The following is an 18974-nucleotide window of genomic DNA, read 5'->3' as shown; positions in this document are numbered from 1 at the left end:
TCGGGATATTCCCCCCCCCCCCGAAAGGTTTGAAATCGGGGTTGTTCAATTTGCCACTTCATCTGCACCTTGGCAAGCAGCTGAGCTTGACTGGCTAAGTCTGCTGGTTAATTTCAACATCAAAATGGCTACCTGATCTCAGTGTCTCACTGTATCCCGGCGTCGACAGCCAAATTATGAATGGCCAGCGAGTATCGCTCACTCCGGTGTGATCCGCTCTTTCCGAAGTAATGGAAAATTGAAAGCGATTTTTTTGTGTGTGTGTGTTAAACTGCTAATCGATAATTCGCTTTTACTGCTGGTGTCCAAAGCATGCGTTGTCTTTTTCTCTATCTCGGTGGACTTCTAATGTACAGTAGCTTCCATCTAGCGTGTTCCCTTTTCAAGTCAGTGCCATAACTTTTTATGATCGTTTTGCAGACGTTTTTGTTGTTATTCAACTGGGGCTGACAGAGGAAGTTCTCAAATGAATCATAGGGATGTTTTCAATCCCTGCAATGTTCTAGAAGAGCAGTCTGAACAAGTTGTTTTGTTTTTGTCCCAGCACTCTGGAAACCAGCTTAATGATTGGGTAGCCTGTTACTAGCCGGAAACCACAAGAGGGTGGGACTTAGTCGATGGAGTGGCAGTAGCTCAAGAATCAAATATGGGACTAGAACTGGAATGGTCAAAACCAACCCAAAACAAGCAGTCAACATTATACTTGTTGACTCCAAAGAGTAACATCGTGATTGGAAAAAAATTGAGAAGCCTCAAGAAACTCCTCAGTTGTTTTTACTTAAAAGTGGATCTATGCCAAACCTAAATTGTGTATTTTTTTTGTCCATACGTCCCATTACATAGCACTAGTTTCACTGAATTAGCTATGGCGCTGGAACTAACATCTTTCTACTTTTAGCCTACGCTTATGAACCTGCATTTGGCTGCAACATATGAAATACACATTGACTGAAGGGTCTCAGTCAGTTCATTGCCAGCTACTGTGAAGTTCTTTTGGCCTGCTGCCTTAGGCATTTGTGTGTCTAAGCTAACAACAGCACTTGTTTGAGCAAGTTTATGCCCCCTTCCCCAGTCCACCCTATATCTCTGTGGGCTATGACAGCCATGACAGAGTGGTTAGCTGTGCAGCTCCGAGAACGAGAGTTGTGAAGGACCTCAAAACACCCACACACACACGCACACGCACACTGTTGCATTTGGGGTAGTCTCGTCAGCTGCAAGCTCTCACTCTCCCCTGAAACACTTGCTCACTGACAGGCAAGAGCAGGTTTGCTGATTGACACCTGTTCAGTTACATAGTAGGACCTGTGTGTCTCGAAGTTGCCAGGGGTCACAAATGGATGGGCAAATGTTGAGAGAGAGAACTGTGTATGCATGTTTGTTAGTGTCGAGGTCTGTGGAATAATGATTTGACAGATACATATGGTAAATGAGCTCGCTGTTGATTAGGCTACTAGCTGGATAAAAAGATAAAGAGGGTTAGTTGCCTGGGCAGCCATTCCCTTCATTCTGCAAGTTTCCCTGATGCAGTATTAGTAGTCAGCCCCCTATTTGTGCTGCCTATCCCTATGTCTCCCCCTCAGTGTAACCAAAACCCGAAACTCACACCACCTTTTAGACAGGAGCAGCTTCTCTCCGAGCGTCCGCACACATGGATTTGCTGGGGCCACAAGAGAGCTTAGAATCTGGAGCGGGGCGGCCCAATAGGGAATTCAAAATGAATGTCAGAATGACCTGGACATGTTGTACCATTTGACTCAGTCGTTTACCAGGCAGAAGGAAGGCAACCTGCCTTTGGCACCGAGCTTATATTTCAAACATTTTCATGTTGATGGACCAGGTGTCTTTTTGGCATTTAATGAAATAGTAATTGCGGAGACATTTTAAGTGTTGTGTTACAGTTGTGTACACAGTGTCTGTTTGGACTGTGTGTGTCACTCTTGCTATCTGACTCCCCCACATTGCGCATTGACTGTAAGTTTTAAGGGATACATTTGTTTGGCAAATTTCTGCTAAATCTGTAGACCTAAACTTGCTTAAAATCAAATTTCAAGTCCCCTGTTCCCACTTACCTTTTGCTTTAGCTGTATACTTGGACATGCTACTTAATTTTGGGAGGAACATGGTGTTCTCAAAAATGGTTCTATGGGTTTGTGTTGTGTATTGGAGCTTTGCACTCAGGTTGTCCAGTGGAATATACTGAAGGTATTATGAAGGTTGTTGTGCTGTTATTCCCGTTGATTCTTTAGAGGCCTACTCCCTTCACAAATACTATAAAGCAGTAAGCCCCAGGAATTTGAGCACAGGTAGATTATAAAGGCCCAGGCCTTTTGTGAGTGCAAATACAAGCCCTTATGTTATATGTGAAACAAGGCCTGGGGATTGTTAGTGGAAGAATGGGGTTGAATGGGAATTGTGTACCTTCATTACTTTTGAAGATATGGATGATTCTCATACAAGGACAGCTTTTTGTACTAGTGGAAACTCTGAAAAACCCATGGAATTATAAAATTGTGTTTCTTTAAAAGGTTAAGGAAAGGTTTTTTTTTTCATTGCAGTTTGCCAATAATTCAGATTTCAGATTGCCATAACAGAACAATCCTAACAAATTTCTTTTCAGTTCTGAGTCGGTTATATCTAGTGAAAACAAGGTCTTTGAAAGTGCATGAAGGCAAGGAAAAATATTGGAATTTGATTTTATAAAGTGATATAATGTGATAAAGTGAGGTTTAAAAACATTCTGTCAGATCTTTCAACCAATCAAATTCAGCTCTTAAAAGCTGCATAATGAAACGTAGGCTCTACTTAAGTGTTTGTCAAAGGGATTTTTTCTTATTTTTTTCTTGTTCATTTACTATTAGCAGTAGAGGTATTGTTGTTTTTGCCGTGATTAATAAATACAGGCTGTAGGACTTACGTTTAACACCTGTTTAACGATGAAAGCTAATTACATGGGAAGATATATGAAGGTAATCTTAATGCAAAGTACAGTGATTCTCAACTGAGTTTAACCTTTTGTTGTTGCTGCCAGAAGGCCCAAGAATGATTGGATAACAGCTCTGTGAAGCATGGCCACCGGTGAATTGTATTGGAGATGGGTGGGGGTTGCTCTGAAGGGCTTTGCATGCTTCACCAGGCCCAATATCCATCATAATACCTGGCATCACCACTAGTCTAAAGGGTTCCTCTTCTTTTATATCCCCATATTGGCACCTTTCTGTGAGAAGAGTTAACTTGTTATTTGTCGCTAGCATGCCTTCATGCATTGCAATATAAGAACTTCAGATGTGTTTAGGTTTTTCTAAAGCAGTTTTAACGTTATCCTGATGGACTGTTAAGGTGGATATTTGGCTCCAGGGGGTCCTGATTTTATGTAACTGAACACAGTGGGTGTTAGTCTGATGCGGACAAGGTCCACCTCCTTCCTGCTTATTAGGCCATCCAGCCCTCCCCTTCACCACTTCAACCCTCCATCCTCCCTGAGTGGAATACCAATCCTGGGCTTTATCTGCTGTTGGTCTGGGGTTTTGGCCCTATTGTGCTGATATAGCCTGACATCCGGACAGCATCAGCAGTGAGGTCTTTTGTTTTGCCCGTTTACAGGAGCCCCTGCGACCTCCACCTCCTGCTGCCGTGTCAGACCGTGTCACACAGTCACGGGCAGCTAATCTGCACCTAGCTCTATTGTTGCACAGCTGAACCAAATAGATAGCAGTTGACTGTAGGGAAGGAGCCAGCAGTTCTGCTGCCTGGTCTTTGCCCATAGATGAATTTGGTGAATAGGTGCATGTGTTTAAGCCGTGAGAAGAATGGGAAAGCTCTGGGCTGGCGATGCAGCTGTGTAAAGTAACAAGATGCTGTGATGCTATGGACAAGTATGATAGTTGTGACTTTTGTTGAAATAGAGAGGCATAGGAAATACGAAACTGGAAAGTTACAAATAACATTTAACAGTTTGGAGACAGTCAAAGCAGTAGAAATTGACTTGGTTGACATGGTTAACATGACTGTCGAGCAAACTGCGTTTACATTTTGTGAAGGCCATCCAGTAAATGAAAAATATGTGGGCGTAGTGTAAATCTGTAATGCAAGGACTTTGTGTCCCACTAGTGGGGTTTTTTTTTCTACCCCGTATTCCCAATGTAGTCCTATCACTTCATCTAAATATTGGCCAAGTGATGGAGGTGTCATTAGGCTGTACAGTTTGTGACCTGACACCCATATATCACCTTCTTGTTCATGTTCATCTGGTTCAGTGTTAATATTTAATCCATAGTAAGAAGCTCAAACACTGACTTTGGCAAAAGCTATCTTGTGAATAGCCTGCTTACTTGGCAGGTGATCACATGCAGTTATGAAACAGTCCTACATTGTTCTACCATATTTCAGTTAAACCTAGATTAGCACTTACAATTATGGCCAACATGTGTTTTTCATAACTTTTTTTTTACCGCGCTCTTCTTATACAGGTTGCACTCTCTGCAAATAGCATTCCTGTCGGATATGAGCATGAATTCACACAGGTTTCACCTTTGCTCAGATTGTTTTTTTTGCTTATGAAGAAGGGAAACTGTGATATGTATGTAAATTTTGTATCACAGTTTGACAGAGCCATTGTTCTTATGTGTACCGTGGATGTTGTTTTTGTACTTCTGGCATATTTCAACATGTTTATGCATCACCTGACCCAGTCCCTGTACCTCCCATTTGTTCATGAATGTCTATTAGGTAACCTAGTAAATTATGGCTGTCTTCTAGAGAGAGGGTCCCGACCTTGATTGACAGCCTCCTTTTCCCAAGGTCTAGGCGTAAGATGTCTGTGACAGTAGGAGATTTGAGGCCCTCACTGTTAATCCCACCGTACAAACAGTGAAGTTTCCTCCACGCATGGCTGACTTCTCTCAGAAAAAAACAGATGGACTGAAGTACCTCTCTTTGTCTACTCTTATTCTCCCCTCTTTCCTTTTTTGTTTTGCACCAGGGTGCTCAGCCTGCCTATGTCAGTAACATGCATAGCCGCCGCTTCTGAAAACATCTACCAAGTGCAAATAAACTTGTGTCATGTTGGTGGTAATGTAAACCAGGCCTTTTGCGTTGACCGAGCTCCTCAAAAGTGATAGCCTAGATATTAAGCAAATAAAGGGTCTTATCAACAGAATAGCACTCACAGATAGATAGTCTTACTCACACCCTGTACATGTCTTTATCAGACTATCTGGCTTTGTGTTGCTCTCATCTGTATTGGCTTGATAAGTGTGTGTGTGTGTGTGTGTGTGTGTGTGTGTGTGTGTGTGTGTGTGTGTGTGTGTGTGTGTGTGTGTGTGTGTGTGTGTGTGTGTGTGTGTGTGTGTGTGTCACACTCAAAACCTTTCAGCATTGGAGTGCTGAAATTCTATGCCTTACCCCCCAATCCCTTCTCTTTTTTTTTTCTTCTAACAGGCAGCCAAACTTGTTGTCATCTTGTCTGTTTGGAGGCTCTCAATAGATGTAGGGGTATTGCGATTTACTGGTGTTGACAATAACCGTGATATTTCCATCCATTATCCAAACCGCTTATCCTTACTCAGTTTTGCGGGGATGCTGGAGCCTGTCCCAGCAGTCATTGGGTGGCAGGTGGGGAGACACCCTGGACAGGCCACCAGTCCATCACTGGGCCTAACCGTGATATTTAAAAATGAAATATTGATATCATGTTAATAATACACATAGTATCGTGTAAATAATCAAGTGCCTCTTAAATCATTTCCGTTTCTTTCCATTCTCGCTTTGTCTCCCTTCCCCGTCACGACGTAGTAGTGTGGCGATCGCCCAGATTATGTTGTTATGAATAATAATTGTGTTTCCGGCTATCAGTCTGTTTTCAGTCTCCTCCACACACCCACCAATCCTGTCAACCGGTGATATGGTGCTGATTTACCTGTTTTCGGAAACACCAGCCCCTTACATTATTTTATGAGTCAAATAAATCAGTATGGTGACTGACGCCGGCGAGTAAAGAGCAGGGAGAACTTAAACTTCCACTTCGTCAGCCTACCCAGACCCTTTGCGCCACGTTAAGTCTGCATTTGTTATATATTTGCATGTGTCCCCGTGAAAAATCATCGCCTCATCATCTCAAGGAATCTGTAAACATCTCCGCAGACTCGACGACAGCTTAATAATCACTCACCACAGTAACCGTGAGTTGGGAAAGCTGAGTGAACCATTTGTCTTTATTTTTTGCCTTTTTTTTCCTCTTGACTAAAGCTTTGGGTGTTTTGATTTTTTGTTTGTGCGTTAACTGAACTGAACTGTGGTTGCGAATACTGCCTTGTTTTGAATTTTGTTTGTAGGATAGCCAGGAAACCTGAAGTGGAGTAATTTTGTTGAGTGACCTGAACTGACTTGAACTGATAGTGATAACCCTGAAATCCTGAAGTGGAATATGTTTACTTAGTATTAACTGAATTGAATTATATGGAACTTTTTTTCGTTCCCTTTTGCTCTAATATAACCTTTGAAAATTGGCTGATGTTGTGGTTAAGATTTGTTTTTAATTGACTGTTTTATTTCCCCACCTTGCAATTAATTATAATTTATTTGCGTTGTAAAAAAAAAATGTGTGCATTCTGAATGCATGTGTCCTTTGTGGGATTTGCCATTGACTCAGACTGGTTTAAACCTGGTCAAACCGCTACACTAGCTAGCTACTACCACAGCGTGTGACTACTACTACTACGCAAAATCACGTCATGAAATGTGGAAAGAGGAAAAAAATGCAAGGACATGGTCAGTGGACATTAAATCGCAGTGTATCAGAGTGATTAGTTGTCAGTCTGTAACTCTCTGTCCCCCTGCTCCCCGCGAGTGATTTTTCTTTCACTTGACATTGTGTTTATGGCAGATGTTGGGCCTTGTGGAGCTTTTGTTTACCAGTTCATTTGGTTGCCGTTTCACTATCCGTTAAGTGTAATTGTTCTTTCTGTACGCTTTTGTACAGTTATGGTTGCACACTCTCTCTCCATCTCCCTACACTCGTATTTTGAGTGTAGGGAGACAAAATGCACAAAACAAAATGTAAAAAAAAAATTAAGGTGAATTTGACTGATAGCATTTTATTTTATTGTTTTTTTTCTTCAAATTTTTTATAGATATCGCAATAATATCGTTATCGTGAATTCTTTGGCCATGATAATTGTGTAGTGAACCTCTACTATCGTGACAGCCTCAATTCGATGACTTGCCAGGATTTAGGTCATTGTTTCTCCTACCCAAACCTGTTAGGAAGGAGCTTTGAAGATCATTTCATTGGCGATCATATCCTGTACACACACACACACACACACACACACACACACACACACACACACACACACACACATTGCTGTAAATAGACTGTTGATTTAGTGAAGGCTTGAGAGGAGGAGCAGCTCAGGGATTCTTGTTTGAATGGAGTGGGTGGGAGCTCATCGCTCACCACAGAAGACAAAAAACTCCTCCTGTGTCATATTGCCTTGCCCCAGCTCCTACTCAGATGGGCAGCTAGCATGTTTAAAAGTAGGCCTGTCTTGCAGTAAATGAACCCACAGAATGAGCTACACACTAGAGTTTTCTTCAGTATATAGAGTGTACAGCTGAAGAAAAGTTGTGGCTTTTGGTGGCATGTTTGTGGCAGTGTGTGGACTCTGGAGCTGTGTGTGTAGACCCGGCTCTGAAAATGTCCACACTGTTTGAGTGCAAGAGCATATTGATATGGTTTCAGAAACAGCTTTGTTTAAAAGGCTCATTACTAGGTGTGTTGGTCTCAGGGGACAATTGGTTTATCAGGACTCCAGACTGCAACTGATTGGTCGTATTTTGCTAACATCTTTTTTTTCCAAGGTGCGAGTGATTTTTTTTTTTTCCCTCCCCCAAAATTAGCACTGGTGCGGCTGAACGATTAATGGATGTTTAGGGGGGGGGGGGAATTTCCGCTGCCTAATTGAAACTGTTCTGGTCTGGCATCCAGGTGGCGTGGCAGTCTATTCCATTGCCTACCAACACGGGGATCGGCGGTTCGAATCCCCGTGTTACCTCCGGCTTGGTCGGGCATCCCTACAGACATAATTGGCCGTGTCTGCGGGTGGGAAGCCGAATGTGGGTATGTGTCCTGGTCACTGCACTAGCACCTCCTCTGGTCGTTCGGGGGAGAGGGGGAACTGGGGGGAATAGCGTGATCCTCCCACGCGCTAAATCCCCCTGGTGAAACTCCCCGCTGTCAGGTGAAACTCCCCGCTGTCAGGTGAAAAGAAGCAGCAGGCGACTCCACATGTATCAAAGGAGGCATGTGGTAGTCTGCAGCCCTCCCCGGATCAGCAGAGGGGGTGGAGCAGAGATCGGGACGGCTCGGGAGAGTGGGGTAATTGGCCGGATACAATAGGGGAGAAAAATGGGGGAGGGGGCTGTTCTGGTCTAATTGTACATTACGAATGTCTACAGTAAATCTAGTCACTCAGGTGGCTGGTGAGGCTGAGGATAGGGAAGGCTATTATTTGACCAAATATCACACTTGTTTTAACGACCACGGAGGGCAACGTTATTGTGTTCATCGCAGCAATTCTATGCACTGACCGCAAACAGTAACGCACAGCTAATAATGCAACACAGTAAAAGTAGGCCAACTACTGAAGTTACATGCATGGGCATATCAGAAAATGAGCTGGCATTACGTGGCTGTCGCGGGCAGTTAGAAATTGAGTTTTGACAAAGACGAGTCTTCATTATGCTGTTATCGTGGGATCTCTGTGTGGAAACACCTGTAGTCAGTCAGAACGTTGTGAACGAGACTTGGAGAAGGTTAACAGCATCAAAACATTAAATTACCTATCAGAATGTATGCCAAGGCACGAAGCTTACTCAGTCTCTCCCCCATTTCACTGATGTGTTGTGAAGTAACCTCTATGCAGTACTGTCTTATTAAATGTAGTCATCAAAGTGTTTTTCATGTATGTTCTCAAATGTTTACTTTCATTCTCAAAGCCATATGTGAGACTGAAGTGTTCATTCGATTCCCTCATCCCACCACCCTGCGAGTAAAGTACTTACTTAACAGCTAAAAAGCATTTACATTTCGATTTCAATGAGTCAGACCTTTTGGGGCCATATGTCCATTGATATGTAAAACATGCGGCAAGGTTTTCCCTTTGCGTAGTCTGCACATGTTGGCACCATTCGCTCCAGCAGTATTCAAACACTAATACTGTCAGGAGGACCTTGATGCTTTTTAGAAGATATAATTTAAATTCAGCATTCTCAGAAATGCCAGACATGAGCTGTTTAAAAGGAGGGATGTATTCGACGTGAAAATACCCAAGGCAACAATAAGAAAAGAGAAGAGTGTTAGCTGGGAACATGTAAGAGGATCAAAAACTTTGCTTGGAAGGTGCTCTTTAGTATTTTGAGGTTACCGGTATTATAAAAAAGAGAGGGCGAGGGTAATTGTCACTAACATAAAAAAAAGCCTTTGTTGATCCGCCATCGCTGCAGTTATCATATTAAAAAATGGTCGACTCATGTCAGCTTTCAACTGGAGGTGTAAGTCACTTTTTTATAGGAGTAGTGTCCAAGTCCTTTTCTAATGAAATATGCTACATCAGACTTTGCTATTGGGTTGATCTTTTACCGCTTTGTGTTTCTGAAACACATCCGAACAGATGACCCCCTTGAAGTACAGATTGACCCTCAAAATACGATGAGCCCTTTCATAGCTTTCTGCTGCAAGAGTTGTGCAACTTCGGCCTGAATGAAAGCAGGACATGACACATGGCCTCAGAGTGAGAAAGTACCTGTAATCGCTATCGGCTACCTGATTCACTGAGCAATTATCAGACACGTTGACTTCTTCCCAAAGACAAATATATAGTCAATTGTCATAGTGGCTAATTTGAAATCTCCAGCATTCGGCCGAAGGTTGCTGTTCATCCAGGCTAAGATTAGAATGGGGAATAGCAGCAGCCTGATGCCGAAAGACTGTTTAGCAGGTTTCTGCAACTCACTGTATTACATGAATGAAGGTGTGTGTGTGGGGGAGTATTTTTAGTTTGAATAGAGTGGGTTTATCTTAACTTAAAACTTTTGACTGTAGCATGGATATGGCTGCTTTAGTTTTTGTCAGAAGCAGAACTGTGGTGTTACTGTACTTTTTTGTCGTAAGGAATTGCTGAACCTCTGATTGACCATTTGAAAGCAGAGTGCTAAAAATAGCAGCTGCAGAAAAGCTGCAAACTGAATTCCTTATCCCATCTTGTAAAGTACCCACGTTACTTTTCCTTTGCAGTTTTACTACCCCTTAGCGTATTTGGCTTTTAATTTTTCTCTCTATAATACCAAGAAATTATGAGGAAGAATGCTTTTTTGGCATAGATGTAAAGTTGGATGTAAGTGAATGTAAAGTTCGGTCATTTTTGTCAAGGTTTGTCAAATATGGACCCAATTTCCCTTTAACAGTCAATGAAGTTCACTTAATCTTTTTTTAATACCCCCCCCCTTTTTTTTTTTTCTCCCCAATTGTACTCGTCCAATTACCCCACTCTTCCGAGCCGTTCCGGTCGCTGCTCCACCCCCTCTGCTGATCCGGGGAGGGCTGCAGACCACCACATGCCTCCTCCGATACATGTGGAGTCACCAGCCACTTCTTTTCACCTGACAGTGAGGAGTTTTGCCAGGGGGACATAGCGCATGGGAAGATAATGCTATTCCCCCCCCCCCCCCGCAAACAGTCGCCCTGACCGACCAGAGGAGGTGCTAGTGCAGCGACCAGGACACATACCCACACCCAGCTTCCCACCCACAGACACGGCCAATTGTTTCTGTAGGGATGCCCGACCAAGCCAGAGGTAACACGGGGATTCGAACCGGTGAGCCCTGTGTTGGTAGGCAACAGAATAGACTGCCACGCTACCCGGATGTTCTCATTTCATCTTTTTATAGCCAAGGAGAAATTATAGAGGGTTGATGGATCTTGTCGCCTCCTTGTAGACTTTGAACGGACCCTATTGTGCTGCTCTGGTCTTTGTAGTGATGAGTTGTATCATAACAGGCTTTGACTTAGATGTTAGCCCATACTGCTGTTGAAGGATTTATCCAGTCCTTGTGGTTAATTTACTCGTTTTGGTTTCACGTAGAACACTTACATGCTTAATCTGTTTCCCAGTGCAGTGTTTGTGTGGTATAAGTAGCCTTTAAGACCCTAGACTCCCTGAGTGGAGCACCACAGTCAAAGGAGACCAAGGGAATGACACACCTTCTTACCCTGAGGCAAGGGCAAGTAAAAAAGGGAGGTGAGAACAGCTGGAGAGGCTGCAGCCCTGTTAACTGTCCTATCAGTCCACCTGTATTCACTTATGAGGACAGGACAGGCCAGTCACAGACAGCCAGGACCCCATGGCCTCATAGGAGAACTAAGAACAACCAGCCTGTACATTGAAGAGAAGAACTAGGCTAAGGAGCATTGGACATGGCAGAGCATTTCAGGATAACTTTTGGGCCTGTAAGTAACTGTAGGCATGCCTAGCATTAGCATGTTTAATTCTGAAGATCCTGTGCATGGTGGGTGTCACAGCGCCAGTGTTTTCTGCAGAACAAGAGGTTTGCCGTGGGGGCAATGTGAATGGGGGGGTTATTATTGTTTAGTGAAAAAGCTTGCAGGATTTGTTGAAGCATTTTACTCTTTGGGGCTTCTTGTAGAACCATGGCCCTTTGATATGGGAAGCCCTTGAGAGGAGGCCCATTAATACACAGCTGCCTGAAGGCTGCTAGTATAATAGTTACTTGAAAGGCTGTGCTTTCAGTAACTATTACTGTAACCAGCTATGAGTCAGTTAAAATGACCGAAAACTGGAGATCCTCCCACCTATGGTTCGGCGCTCTTGATATGGAAAGGTAATATATGTGATCACTTTGATTTAGGCTAAAAAGGAAGCGCAGAGATTGGATTAAGTGCAGCGGACCTTGAAACAATCACTGCCCTCAGCATCTTCCAACCGCCCAGCAAGACCAGCCGCACCAAACTCCACCGCAAGCGGTGTGATCGCCCCAAGAAGAGAGGGGAGAGAGCCAGGATAAGAGCTAAGCTAACCCAGTTTGGACCTAAGTGAGCGAGTGAGAGAGATGAGTCGTCCTCACCCGCGTTAACTAAATGCCTGCTCTGTTTACCTGCCTCGCCGGTTTTCTTTTCCTTGGAAAATACCTAAGCTCATTTTCTTAAATTAGTGCTGTTAGCTGAATTCTGTAATGCGTGCACGGGGGGCGGGGGCTGAGAATCGCACTTCCCGGGTGAGTCACCAAGGCGTTGGATTAGATGATTGATTGTTGGAACGGTTTTTTTTGGTTTTTGTTTTTTTTTCCGTGGCGACTAGAAACACTGAGCTCCCACACAGTCAAGCAGTCATGCAACTAAACCTTCTTGTTATGGAACTTATAAGCAAGGCAGCAACTGGTTTTATTTCACAGCAATTCTCTTCTACAGTCAGCCACTGCCCAGCTATAAAGAGCACTAAGCTGCACGTGTGAACTTTGAGTCCTGTGAGAAAGCATGTCAGGTGAAGCAAGATTGATGATCAGCTCTTCAACCTTGCTCAAATGAATCAAGACTCTCCTATTTCTAAGCTCACTTAAAGTGAGTTTCATCATTGCTCTCACATTGATTAGGGCGTACTTGAAATGTTTTTTTTCCCTAGTTTTGGTCAGTCTCACTCAATCAATAGTGATCCCCAAAGAGTTTCCTCCTAACTTGAATTTTAATTCAGCTCTCAACTACTGTAAGGCTATGCTTGCTCTTTATTAGCCTGCTGCGATGCACCCACCTATTCAGTAAGAGCTAGAATTAACAAGCAATAAAGGAGAGCAAACAGGGACGGGGGGAGTGGCCTCACAGTGTGAGAAAAGAAATGAGAGACATGGAGAGTGTTGGAGTGGGTCACTGGTGTTTGCTGAAGATGGCAGTGGGGGAGAACGATCTTTGTTTGGTGTGGAGCTGATTTAAATCATGCTCTCAAAGCAACTTCTCTTTCTCAGTTCAATTCAAATAGCTTTATTTGCATGAACAAAAACATTTTGCCAAAGCAGTTTACAGAAGATTCACATATGTTACCGATACATATTGAATACATGGGTGTCACATATGCAGGTTCTATATTATACTGAGGCAGTATATTATTTGATTGCTATAGAATACACTACAATTTAATACAGTCACAAATTTTGGGACTTTATAGTGACTGTGAGTCCATCAGGCTGTGGCAGGCAGATACATATTTAGATGCCAGAGGAGCTGCTGTCCCTTCACCTAGGAGAACTGCTAGTTTCTCTTCTGGAGGTTAACATTAGGAAGTTTGTTATTTTCTTGGCTATTTCCCCATAGTGGAAATCTCTTACTGAAGAGAACTTCTCACAATGGAGGAGGAAGTGCATATCTGTCTCTACCTCTCCTGCTCGTCTCTGGGTAACCATGTTTGTATCTTCCTGTTTCTACTGCCAGCTGGTGGTCACTGAGTCTGTATTTGGTCAGGATCTCTTGGATCGCCACCTTGCAGTGGTGGAGAAGCTTGCGTGTACTAATAATCCCAAGAGCTATGCTGTCCGGAGCTTGGCTCTTGGTAGGATCACCCAAGGCGGATAGGTCAAGGGGGAGGTTCCAGACAAAGCGCGATCCAACAAAGACCTCAACGGCGGGACTGGCGGAAGATGTCTTCAGGTCACAATGCCAGTGAAGGCAGATGAAGGCTGCAACAGAGGGTGGTCCCCAATCCTGTTGGTTCTCCATGCCATTGGACTCTGGCCACCCCTTGCCAAGGACCGTGTGGTGGCTGCAGGCGCATCAGCCAGTCCATGTAAAAAGCTGTCATGCACAGGCATCCTCCCAGGGCAGTCATACTTGACCCCGAGTTTGTTTCGATTTGGAAAGTTGTAATTGTTCTTTCAGACCAGCTTTTATTGGCCATGTTTCATGCTGCCCGAAGACGAAGAAATGCGCGTTATGGGAATATTCGGAAAGATGACGACAACAGAAACAGCTCATCAGTCATGTGAGTTAAATGTTCACTATGTCAGAACTTTTTTCAGCAAAGGTGATTCCACATCCCATTTAGTGAATTAACTCTTTTTCGAAAAAAGCAAAAACCACATCAAGCGGGCGTAAAAACCTTTTTGCGAAATTGAAGATTTTTTTTTAATTTTGCCATTTCCATAAATCTTTTCTAATGCGATACTTAAAAATGCACATAAAAATATGTTATGGATACCCGGCTTCTCTCTCTCTCGCTCAGACTCTACCTAGGATGGTTGCCGACTGCTGTGCCGCTCTAGCAGCCTGTGTTCCCAGATTCTGTTTAGTGTAGTTGGAGGTCACACAATAATCTGCTTGGCCCAGTGCAGCACATTAATACCCACAAAACTGTCCACATATAGCCTGTGCACACACACACAGACCTATGTACACCTGTACTGTTAGAGTTGTAGGCTGGCTGAGGATGCATGTATTCAAATGTGCACATGTGACTGGCTGAGGATGCATGTACTAAAATGCGCACATGTAGGTTCATACTTAATGGTCAATAACAGGTGTATAAATCCCAAAATGCTTATCAATACATCAGTCATGGGGAAGGAAACTTTAGTGAAGGAGAATGTCCCAATATTGTCCAACAGAAACCCCAAAGATATATATACACGGCAAATCTTTTATACTGACCAAAAAAAAAAATGTTTGCATCAGTCCACACACATGCCACCCTCCTCTGAGTCTTTCAGTTAGCCCCCCACATGAGGAAACGGGCATCGTGCCCATCATGTGAGGAAGAGAGAAAAAGAGCTGCATTGTTGATGGTAGGATGTTGCTGCAGAATTTACTGTCTTGCTGTACTAATGCATTTCAGTTGTAGCAAGCCTCTCTCCGTCCTTCCTATTACCTCATAGATTATTTGCTCGTGAACCCCACCCCCCCACCCCTCTCTTGTTCGTAAGTTATATGTCTCCGTTTGTATGCCTCACTCTAGTTTGTCTGTCTCTCTCTCTATCGGAAACTTTCTTGTTTCACAGTGAGAGGGACTGTTGCTATACTTCCTGCCTTTCATCTGCAGGGCTTTTGATTGTATATGTTGCTGTGTGTGTGTGTGTGTGTGTGTGTGTGTGTGTGTGTGTGTGTGTGTGTGTGTGTGTGTGTGTGTGTGTGTGTGTGTGTGTGTGTGTGTGTGTGTGTGTGTGTGTGTGTGTGTGTGTGTGTGTGTGTGTAAGACTAATGTTTCACACTTCCTCGTCTCTAATGGCAGATACACTCTAAAACTTGTACTGTCTAGAGAAGTATCAGACAGAGAGTGTCTGGTCCATTTTACTGTGTTTCTGTTGCCCTTGGAACCAGGCAAACTGACGGCCAGCATACTCACATTATTCAATCCCTATGCACTTTAAAATTCCATGTCAAACCATATTATCCCTATCCAAGGCTACGCAACTGCTCACTGCCGACACAGCTCAACAAGTGAGAGTGAACTGCTTGCTTTCGGCACGCAGTCGGCGGCAGGCTGGCAGGCTGGCCTGCAGCTAGGTAATCTCAGGGTAATTGGATGGTGAGACAGAGGTGTACACCCTTTTGGCACAGAGTAAATATTTGCCTTGCTACTAAAGCAGTCCAGTTTGTTGCCTCATCCTGTTCTCCAGTGGATAACCCTATCCCCTTTGTCCTTGGAGAGATGTTGGAAAACCGAGCTGCCCCACACTCACCTCTGACCACTGATATGCTATTTTATGCTCTGTGTTGCCCAAAGTTATTTGAGTCATATATAATGGACTCACATTTGTGTGCATGTACATGCATACAAACACACAGCCAATGTCATCATAGACTATTGCCTGAAGTCCACAGCCATGATGTCATTCACATCCACAGATCTGCCCATGAGGCTTGCTCAGCATTCACCAGGCTGAACGTCTCTCTTTCTGTGCATCACACCCTCTCTACCCCTCTCTTTGCCATTACTCTTTCGCTCTTTGTCTCTCTCACTTGAGTCTTTGTCATCTCTCTGCCGTCATCTCACATATTCTCACTCCCCTGTGTCATATTCTTCTCACAGGCTGTGTGGCTGGGAGACCTAACTATACTGTCTTTATATTCTTTATATATATTTTTTTTGGAAGGCGAGGTCACTGACTTATTAGCCTAATATTGGATTTTCCCATGCAGGCCTTTCCACTGCAGCCTACATCAGGCAGGCCCATTTGTAGTTTATCCAATATAAAACACCTTAGCGTGGCTTCTGGTGTTCCATGGACCAACCCTTTTCGATCAAAGTAGCTCTGGTTCAAGCACCGGTTCCTTTCAGGATTCTGAGAACCTTCATGTTGTATGGCGAACGAGCCCGCATTTCGACCAGGTTTTGGCAGAACCGTTGTACGTCATTAACGGGGGACTTTGTGCGTTGCTCACCGGATGTAAACATTAGCTATATCCCACTGAAACCCACCCACTTTGTTCTTACGTTCGAGTGAACCCATTCTTGGCCATCTCTTCTGCTAATTCGCCATACAGCTTACTCTTTCTCGTGCTACTCTCTAGTTTCTCCTGAAACTCGGGAGATGCTCAGATAACAGCCAAACACTGAGTTTCCTCAGCCGACCACTGCGCGCACTTGTTATCTGCCGATTTCGCCATTATCTACCGTTAGGCTATCTCCTCTCTTCTTCCTCTGGAATGTCACGCGTCCATTGATGTCGTCACGGTTCGCGCTGAAAAACCTGCTATTTTTTGGTGCCAGTTCGGAACTAAATTTTCTGGTTCGCAACCAATTTATTTTTGGTCGAAGTGCTGTGAACCGTTCAAAAAAGGGTTTGCAAACCGGCACCGAACCCATTCCCTGTTAGTGGAAAAGGCCTATGATGAGTGATGTCCGTGCCTTTTTTTTTTTTTTTTGGTCCATCCCACCCTCCCTCTCTCTTTGGTATTCTATGTCTAATTTCCTATCCCTCGTGCTTTCTTTTTCAATCCCTAACGAGCCTAGGCTCTTCATACTATAATTCAAGAGGTGCAGCTGTGAGGCCGGAGGATTCAACAGGTGTTACGTGTTGTGTATGCCGTGGAGGACAAAAAGGGTCTACACCGGCAAGTTTTGCCTGTTTTGTCCATTCATCTTAATCCTGATTGGTTGAGAAATAGGGCCACACTTTATGAGCTGAACTTGAAAACCCTGAAAATTTGAAAAAATAGGTGAATGCTTAAACTTTAATGGAATTGGAGCTCCTAGATTTTGTGTGTTTTTTTTTTTTTTTTTTTTTTTTTTTTTTTTTTGCTTTTCATAGTTTAATGCTAATACTGAGAAGTCAATTTGTATATAGGTTTGATATATACTTCGCTATCCTCCCCCTTTCTCTTTTTATTCAGTACTGCTTCCCTCGTCACTGGGGCTTCGCCACATGTCCTGTCTCCCAAGAGGGAAATATCCAAGCGTGGTTAATACCGTATTGTTTGACATGGTGCCATTTATGATGGAGCGTGATGTTTGTTTTCCCTATTTTTTTTAGCAATAAGGAGATATTTTGAGCCAGGGTTAGACAGGGATAGTGGCCTCTATGAGCCAAAAAGGAAAACGGACTTGTTTGAGCCACATTGTAAAGGCTTTGTTTGTTTTCTGTTGCTGCATATTTTTACACTCGAGTATTTAGCTTTATATTACCAATGTGAGAACTTGGGTTATTTCTGGATTTTTTTGGCTGTCAAGCATCAGTACTGAATTTGTCCTTACTTCTTGGTATTTGACCCCAAAACATGACCACAGCAGCAAAACAAAGTTGTTAGCCTTTCATTTGTAGCGTTTGCCTTAGAAATATTATTTTTTTGGGCGGGGGGGGTGATTTTTCCCTTTTTCTTCCCCAATTGGTAGCACAGTGGTGCAGTGGTTAGTGCTGTCACCTCACAGCAAGAAGGTCCCGGGTTCAAACCCCGGGGTTGTCCAACCTTGGGGTCATCCCAGGTCATCTTCTGTGTGGAGTTTGCATGTTCTCCCTGTATCTGCGGTGGGCTTTCTCCGGGTGCTCTGGTTTCCCCCACCAGCAAAAAGACATGCATGTTAGGGTTAATACACCTGTCTGTGCCCTTGACCGAGACATGGCAAGATGAACTGGAGTTGGTCACCGGGTGCTGCACGGCAGCTGCTCACTGCTCCTAGCTACACAGCTAGGATGGGTTAAATGTAGAGCATAATTTCACTACAGGGATCATTATAGTATATCAAAATTTTTAAAAAAATCAATTGTACCTGGCCAATTACCCCACTCTTCCGAGCCGTCCCGGTCACTGCTCCACCCCCTCTGCCGATCTGGGGAGGGCTGCAGACTACCACAGGTGCGAGTGCAATGACCAGGACACACCCACATCTGGCTTCCCACCTGCAGACACAGCCAGTTGTGTCTGTAGGAACGCCCAACTAAGCCGGAGGTAACACAAGGATTCAAACCAGCAATCCCTGTGTTGGTAGGCAATGGAATAGACCGCCACATCACCCAGACGCCCAGCCTTAGAATTATTCTATCATTGCGCGGGGGTGGTGAGTTGTAGGGATTTTGTCGACCGGGAGAGAATGTTGTTGAAAATGTTGCCTGCTTTGCTTCCTTTACTCCATTTTGTCACCATACCAAGGCTAGCGTTAAACTTTCCACACCCGTGTGTTAACACCACACTTGCAAGTAGTCAGTTTTACTGTGGTAATAGTAATGCTGGAACGTTCTACTGTGTTAAATGTAAAGCAACCGTTAGCAAAAAATGAATACCGGATTTGAAACAATACATATTGTAGTCACTGTGCTGTAAGATGTCCACCTTGGTCCAGTGTACACCAAAATACCAGACTGAGTGACACTGTCAACAATGCTGCAACTCTCTTGCATGGATTTATTTTTGAGACGCAGTCACATTTTGTGGACAAAATTTTAAACATAGAGAGGTATGGATTATTCTTGTGAAAATCTGT

General features: G+C 43.7%; 1 protein-coding gene across 1 annotated transcript in view; it reads left to right on the top strand.

The window, feature by feature from the left end:
• The window catches only part of ube2h (ubiquitin-conjugating enzyme E2H (UBC8 homolog, yeast)), a 36033-nt gene that overhangs the window by 969 nt on the left and 16090 nt on the right, over window positions 1-18974 (top strand). The gene's annotated exons all lie outside the window — the stretch shown is intronic.

Source organism: Lampris incognitus (genome assembly GCF_029633865.1).
Source record: "Lampris incognitus isolate fLamInc1 chromosome 3 unlocalized genomic scaffold, fLamInc1.hap2 SUPER_3_unloc_1, whole genome shotgun sequence".
Classification (NCBI taxonomy): domain Eukaryota; kingdom Metazoa; phylum Chordata; class Actinopteri; order Lampriformes; family Lampridae; genus Lampris; species Lampris incognitus.
The sequence above is the reverse complement of the archived record's forward strand: the minus strand, read 5'-3'. Positions and strand labels throughout refer to the sequence as shown.